The sequence below is a fragment of the Rhopalosiphum padi genome, chromosome 1, assembly GCF_020882245.1.
Source record: "Rhopalosiphum padi isolate XX-2018 chromosome 1, ASM2088224v1, whole genome shotgun sequence".
Lineage (NCBI taxonomy): Eukaryota > Metazoa > Arthropoda > Insecta > Hemiptera > Aphididae > Rhopalosiphum > Rhopalosiphum padi.
The window spans coordinates 74,574,509-74,583,527 of record NC_083597.1 but is presented as its reverse complement, the minus strand read 5'-3'; positions in this window follow the sequence as shown (position 1 = coordinate 74,583,527).

The window sequence follows — 9,019 nt, the reverse complement described above, 5'->3', positions numbered from 1 at the left end:
TTAGACACTGAGAAAGTACATAGGCTACTTTTTAATACTTAAAAAGGGCTGTAAGGGGTTGAAATAGGGGATGGTATATATTATAACACCGTACCCGCTACGGCGTTGCCCTCGACGTCGGTATCGGCGGTGACATGGAAGGGGACGTTTGGGCGGCTAGATATGGGCCGCTGCCGTACCACGAAAATATTACACACACCGCCACGACGCCGATAACAGTCGTACCTAACCTGAGGTGACTTTTGCCGGGGCAACGCCGGGTGGGACACCTAGTTAATAATATTTTTCAGTAGGTATTAAAATAAAATATTATTATGAAAACTAATGGACTAAGTTGTTCAATAAATCAAACAAATAGTTAGTACCTACTTAGTATTTTTCAATTGTATGTTTATCTTATTCACACATAAGTTAAATCTTGTTAAAAAAATGTATTCTGAATTTCTGATTAAGAACAGTCGAGTTATAGATCCAACTTGTGTTCTCAGATAATATGAAATATGAATGCATCTATTGGCTATTGCCGTTTTTTTTTGTTCTAGCTGTCCGGTTTTTACAACCTTTACAGGCGACTTTAATAAAAAGTTTTTCTACAGAAACACTCACTTGGTCGGTTGACTGCATACAAATCTGTATTACATACAATATTTATTATTTTATTTTTCCAGTGAGAAATCATGAAGATACGCCTTAACTGATATGTTCATAAAGTTATTAAGTACCCTTAACCGGCTTAACCCGAAATATGTAGGTACCTACTTACAACCTACAGGCTATAGCATTGAAATATTGGTACTAGCTAAAGCAGAACAACAAATCCTCGAAATCTTTGAAATGTGGTGTTGTATAAAGATGCTGTGAGTGAGTTGGATAGAATATCATACCAAAGAAAGTATACTATGTGAAGTAGATGAACGCAGAGAGATATGTAAAATCATCAAACGATGGAACATGATTGATCACATATTGAGACAAAAAAAATGAACTAATTTATAAAATGATAGAAAGAAAAATTGACGGTAAAAGAGACCGAGGACGTTCAAGAATTTGATGTACCTACTATCTATTAAACAAATGATTTCCAAAGCTATAGAATATCAAGCTATACTGAACTGAATAGGTTAGCTAGGGAAGAGTGAAGAACGTATGTTCAACTGTAAAACTAACCATATATGGGTTGAATACAAAAAATAAAAAGAAGCTAGGTATCTACATATTTTGATATATTTTATATTACCGACATAGTACCTACTACTTCGATTATTTACCTACTCAGTGGTGTAGGTACTTAGAAATTTCAATATAGCGGCAATACATATTTTGTCAACCCTCCCCTCCTACCCTTATAAAACTTTTATTATTATTAAAGCCTCTCTGAAAAAATGTGAAGTAGGTGTATAATATCAATTAAAACATATAAATCATAGTAAATTACATAGATACGAAATTTAAATTATCATAAAGAAATTTTACCTATAGTAAAATAAAAAAATTCAAAACTTGCACTTTCTTCATTCAGAATAAAAGTAGCAAAACCATTGAATTATTTTTTTTAAAAACCTAATGAATGTGTTACTTCAGCTTCAATTGATAGTACCTCTAAGGTTGCCGAGTAGCGATGTTGTACTATTTTAGACTGTTAATAGTTTTTTTTTGTTCTTTTTATTTTGTATTTGAAAAAGAACGCTTTGGGCTATAATTTGTAGATGGCATAGATAAAAAAAAAATACGTAATGCAGCATCAATATACGGATAAATACTTGTAATATCATGTTTTTTATTAACTGTATCATTTGCATTGTTGTAAGATTAACTTTAATATTTTTTTTTAAGTAGCACTGAGATTGTACACCCTAAGTTTTCTGTAATACTTCAGTAGGTACCTATCTTCTTTTACTTACTTTCACGTAACTTAAAAAATAAAATAAAAGTTTTCATCAATTTATCAAGTTTCCTTATTTTCAATTCATATGATAACTTGTCAAGTATGACATATAATAAGTGTCTATAATCAAATTGTCTCTCTCTGAAAATAAAATTTTATTATCTTTCTTTTTATCAATATGAATTTTCTTTTTTCTTTCCCGTTTGTAATGGTCATTGTATTGTAATCCTTAATTCCTACTTTTGTTATGGCAATGTTTCTAATATTTTCAAAGAATCTTCATTTCGTAAAAATTCAACTTAATAAATTAATGAGTAATATACCTATTTATATTATATTACAAGTTACAACTGTAATTAAAACTATGTTAAAATAGATTGTAGCTATTTTTATTGATTTTATTTACACATTGTAAAATATTTTTCCAATAAAATGTCATAAATACTGTTTCAAGCAGGCAGTTAAGTTTCTTAATTAAGTAATTAACTTCACATTTTGTTGACAGCTTTTCATGTGAATTACCTAGGTACTTAAAATTGTATATAATGCATGTAAATACCATATTATTCTATTTTTGTGATAAGGAATGCCAAGCGTCATGCTGGGCTAACTAGCAAATTTTTGAAATATATTTTACGGTTCCTTTTAATTCAGACCATCTATGTGTTTGAACTTGTACACAAATTATATATATTTTGAATAATGTCTATAAAATTCTCAATCTTCACGACAGCTTTAGTTGCAATACCTAGTCCTAATTAAATTCAATCAATGAGCAGCATAGGGAACAAATAAATTATTAAAATTGAGTGGAAATTGACAAAGTTAAAACAAATTAAGTTTTTATTTCATAAAAATGATAATATATGTTACTAAAATAAAAATCGTATGTTTTAATTAGTCTTGATTGGAACGCGGATTGGTTTTACAGTAGATTCGTTAGAAAAATTAATATATCACATTTTATTATATATTGATTTTTCATAGAGATGCTATAAGGGTGATACGAGACTCCTGGGACTTATTGTATAATCACGGTAGTAAAACCAAGCTAATAAACTCTGTAGTATGTCGATCTAAAATATTGAAAAAGTTTTTACCTCATATTTTCCACAACGTATGTGTATGCAATATGTTTACATTGCTTACAGACTACAGTTTCCTATATTATATAAATTATCATCAGTGTAACAATTGAATAAGATGAAATCAATGCCTATAGTTAAATAAATTATTGTTTGAGCTCACGGTACATGACAACTAAACACGTTTATTTTTCGAACGGATTCTAAGATATTTTTTTTATCTCTATCGTACATTTTAGACAATATTTTGAAACGAGAATGATATATCTATAGTGTTAGGTAGGTAGATAACCATTTAAATTGGATTTAAAAAGTAGAGGCCCACTATGTTTGACTAATAACAACGTATAAGTAATAAGTATATACATTATAATATATGTATATATACAATATACACTCACGTAACCTTTGTTAAAACAGAAAACAAACTATATTATTATGCCATTCAATCAATGTAATACAATAAATAACCAATACTATACGCATTATATTGTTTTGTCGGGACAGCACGGATGAGGAGCTATGTAATAATTTAAAAATATTAAATTGATTGTTTTTTTAATGACATATATAATAGTAAACTAATTTTTTTCCAAATACGATACAGACCATACAAATTGAATACAGAGGCTTCAAAAGACGATTTAGACTATAATATATTTTTCTAATTGACCAGTAGTTTTGAAAATCAATTATGAAATGAATACATTTTAAGATAATTTTTAATGGTTTATAGATTACAGCGTAGCTATACTCAGCTTTGCTCATAAATGAGAGTATTGATTGTTTTTCTTAAACGACATGCGACCAATTCGATAATATAATATTATACTTATCGCCAGTATCTTATTTATTTTCTATACAATTGGATGATTATTACCTATTATTGTTTTCAACAAATATTTTCCAAAAATTATTTTTTCTGTTAAAAATGTGGTAGATCTTTTCTAATAAGTAATAAATACAGTTAATAATTATTTAAAACAAAATCACTCAAGAAGAAATATTTATAAAAACATTCGGTTAATCTAAATGATCGAATTTGTAAAAAACAAGTAATAATTTAAATTAAGATTTTATCAGATCTTATCGTTTAAAATAATATTCATAAAATAATTTAAAATTTTTAAAAATTAAAAATAGTTGGCTATGATGACTGGAAAATTCAAGTAATTATTAATATTAATTTATCAAAATATTTTATTATTTTATTATATATTATATTATAGTTTTATTGTTGAAGTATAAGTTTAATATTCAGTTCATGATTATTATTCAGTGTAGGTACCTAAATAATAGTAATACGTATGTACAATGTACAATGTAGGTACATCGTACATATATATAATTAACACGTCCTATATTATATGATATGTTAATACAAGCGATTTAAATAATTAAATGCTGGTCTGACTTTTAATTTTAAGTGAACTACTGTGAAGTAGTTAATACAATATTAGAATAAATTATTTATTTATTTAATTCTTATAAATAATAGTATTCAAGCAGTAAAGCGTACATAACCTATTTGTATTTAAATTGCATACAATGCATGTTATAGACATTAAGAAATATTATGTTGGTAAGTATTCATTTTTTCCCTTTCAAAAAAATATTATTCAAATTCTAATTTTTGAAACTTTTAAATATATTGAATGGTTATATTTTCAAAGATCTATTTATTAATTGTATATCATTTTAGGAGTATTCTTTGACAATTCCAATTTCCTTTTTTTTTTTTAATGACAATCACTCTATTAATTGTTAAATTGAGAAATTTGATGAATCAACATCAAAATTAAAACTAGCAGTTTTTGAGTTATTTAACTTATGCATTAAGGTTTATAAATTGATGATATGGGTTTGAAAGATATGAGGTCTGTTCATATTGTTTTGAACATTTTAGTAATCAATAACTAATTTAATCTATCAACATTTATAATTTATAAAAATGTTTAAAATATAATAAATACTTGATCCAATTTTATATCTGTTTTATATTTCATAAAACCATGTTTAAGGATTTTTATCTTAAATACCTATAAACATTTTAAAAACTGAACAAGTAGTTTACTTGTTCCAATTTTAAATTAGGTACATCAAATTAAAAAAATGAATATTCACTTACATCATTTATAGTAAAAAATAGGAGCTCTAATTTGAAAAACAAAAGTTAGCAGCGTGAGCACCATCACAGGACACTTTTTAAGTATTACAATAAATCTCAAGAATTTGAAAACATAGTTTTGACCGAGTATATTTAAACATTCCAAAAATCAGAATTTGAATAAATTCATAATTAAATGTAAAAAAATGCAGAGAGTGAGCATAATCATTAGGTAAATCACCCTGTGTAGGTAATAGGTAGCCAGGTAGGTAAATAGGTAGCTATTAATTGTATCATTTAATTAATAATTTCATGCCATCATAGAATTTAATATTGTAAATAATATATACTTTTTTTTGTGATAATTAACATTACTATAATATATTATAAAAATATTTGAAAAAAAAAGATAACGTTTTTATATTTTTTACATTTTATTTTTATATTGGAACTACTCGTTAGTCGTTAATAAATTATTCGTTGAACAGTCAAGCCATTTGCCTGATAAGATAACTAGGTGAATTGTAATTATGTTAAGCTATTATCATAATTAATTTAAAAAAAAAAAAATTTATATTCATAAATGTAGAATTTTGGTGGACAGATAAAGAAAACCCCAGTTAAATGCATTGCGGTATAAACTACTAAGTAGACTTTAGTAGTATTTATATTACTTTAATAGTTTAATGTATTATATATTTTTATATTTTGTATTACATTTCGCTATACTATTAATGAATTTTGTTATCATGTTATATGTTCTTCAAAAAAACGTATTATTGAGCTAATAAAAAAACTGTAAAGTAAAATTCAACTATATTTAGGTATAATTAATATTTAATATACATCGAATAAAAACTATTTTTTTTTTAATCAATTTAAGTTATACCCGTATTTACTTAGAAAGTTACAATATTTATTTATATTAGATACCGTTATTAATTTTTCTATTTTTTAATTGATATCTTAGTTAACAATAAGAAACCTATGTTAATATAAAAATATTACTAAGATAAAAATATTTTGTTACGAGTATTGTTAAGTTTTACAAAGTTTATATAATATATATATTCGTTTTCAATAGGATATGAGTAGGTATATGACTCATGCAATTGAATGATTAAGGGGCTTTCAACTTAATAGGTAGGTACATATATCAAAACTACACAACGGTATTGAATTGTTTTTACAATTTTGTAAATCATGTTAAAAGTAACAAGGGTATCGGAATTGTTGTTACTTGTTAAGCCACTTACTTTTTTAAAGCTGATTTAGCATTGTTAAGTGGATCTTGTTAAATCTCAATCACATGTAGTCACCCAGTCAGTAAATATTAAATATTTTGATACTAAATACATTGACTATAGTTTTTTTTAAGCCAATCACATTTTGACAAAAACCATGGTTATAAGTCTTTAGAATATAAACGTGTAGTGTGTAAGTAATACATACCTCCCATAAAATAATTGCCTTCAATCTCCATAAATTGTGTATTAGCAAACAAATGATATTATTATAACAAAGTTAATATTATCAGTTATTAAATTCTAATCTTAAAATCCGATGGGTACTATTACAGACATTGAAAATTCAAGATAAATGTCATAGGTACCTCAGCTATGCATTTCGAAATAAATAAAGTTTTTCCATAAATACAAAATGGGTACTTATTATTGTTATATTTACCAATATAGTATCAATAAAATATATACCTACTTAATTTAAATATTATAGCTTTTAATGAACGTAGGCATTTTATTATTAGTGTTATAATGATGCTTATTTTCAAACTGATAATTTGTTATACGGTATTGGTTCAAAAATCATACTATACGTAACAAACAGTATATTATTATCACAGATCATTATAATTATGAAGCTGATTATAATTAGTGTAAAAAGTATAGTTTCATTTAATCTGGGATAATAATATTATAATGTAGGTATTTTAAATTACTATTATTTATGAAAAATTGTATACATTTTATCATTATTTTTTTTTCTTCTTTTGTATTATTTGTGTATATTTTATGTACATTTTAACCATTTCTTGGATTTCTAGAATTAAAACTAAAGGAACACAAAATTGTAACTATAATAAGAAGGGGAACTCAATCCTCACCCTTCCATCTTAATAATTGGTTATAGTAAATCTGACAGTTTGAGCTTAGTATTTTTTGTAATAAATTACTGAATAAGTGTTAAAAAATAAAAAAAAAGGAAACTTACCTAACAGATATTATTACAATTTAATATTAAACTCGGCTATAAGTAAAATATGTAATCAAAACTACAAAAAAATGTGTTTTTTTGGTGCTCATTACATATTTTTGGATTATAAACCAATAATGAAAGTAAAATATAACAAGAATACAATACTTAACCACCAAGTAATAAGCATACAAAAATTAAGAAAAAAAAATATATTATTAATATAAAATCGTTTCTCATTTCCAAAGGTATTATCGGGAGTTACATTGTTTGGAGTACCTATACTCTAGATACAACGGAAGGCATAATAATATGTCCGTGGGGGTGAAATTCTTTAGAACGAAAATTATGAATATTGCTTTTCAAAAATATAAGTTATTACCTTCGATTTATTATTTGAGCTTTTTTTTTTTTGTTAAACAGAAATAAAAATGATTGATTCAATTTTATTATAAAATGGCAAATGAAAGCAGATTCTTATACCTATTAATTTTTATTAGTCGTATTTGAGTATCACGCCTTGAGATAATATAAAATTATGTTCTCATAAATTTAAAGTGTAAATCAACATAGTATATTATATATATATATACAAATGTAAGCAAAAATAATATTAACTATGCATATAATGTATAAGAGGTTTTATAATACTATACCATAGTAAACACTAACAAAACGTAGCCTATTCTTTAATTTAGTTAAATAGAAAACCACGACAATAGCAGTATATATACTTAGATGCAAAGCAAATTAATTTGATTATAGTTGATAGGAAATAAATAAATCAAAGTAGAGTAGGTATAATAGGTATATAGATTTAAAATGACAGAAAATATATAATAATTTATTAATATATCTCTTTGACCTTAAAATATACTATATATATATGTATAGCATAAATGCGTATTATTAAAATAAAGAAAAATTTGTGTACGTTTATGAATTGCCAGTTGGGATAAGCATTTAAATAGATGGAGTACATGCTCATTAAATTATTAGACGGTAGAAGTTATTGAGCATAAACATAAAATACCATTGCTTGACTGAATGTTTTCAGACTTTCTTTGATATTGGTTTACCATTATATTATTTTTACTACCTACTTGGGATCAACAATAATTATATTATTTTTTTCATACAGTTGAAAAAATAAATAAATAACGACCTTATTATATTATAACTTAATACACTTTAGAAATATTAATTAATAACAATAATAAAAATATTTAAAATATTATTATTGTTTTAATAAAAAAAAAAAAAAAATGAAAATGAAAATGGCTTTTATTATTATTGAAAAAAATGCTATTACCTCTTATATAGGTACGTAACACATTGAATAAACAATAGTGCAGATAAAATATATTTTACATTAATACACAATAATTTACGTGAAAAATGGAAAGTAGGTAGGTATTTTTTATTGTTAGAGTGGTGTTGTTATTTGAAATTTTTAAGAGTCGCTTAAATAGAAAATGATTTATGTTAACGTATTAAAAATCTAAAGTATAATAATATTATAATATGAATATTATGAATATTATTTCGTTTAAATATTGTGTTTTTTTTTCAATTGTCTTAAGTAAGTAGGTAGCTCAAGAGTTTATGGTTGCATACTATTTAGAATTTAGATAAGACAAGGTGATTTTGAACTAAATAATAAACATCAGTTGTAATCTAGGCTTTTAGAAACAAAACATATTTTACTAGCTATTTAGTTTTCCTTTTAAA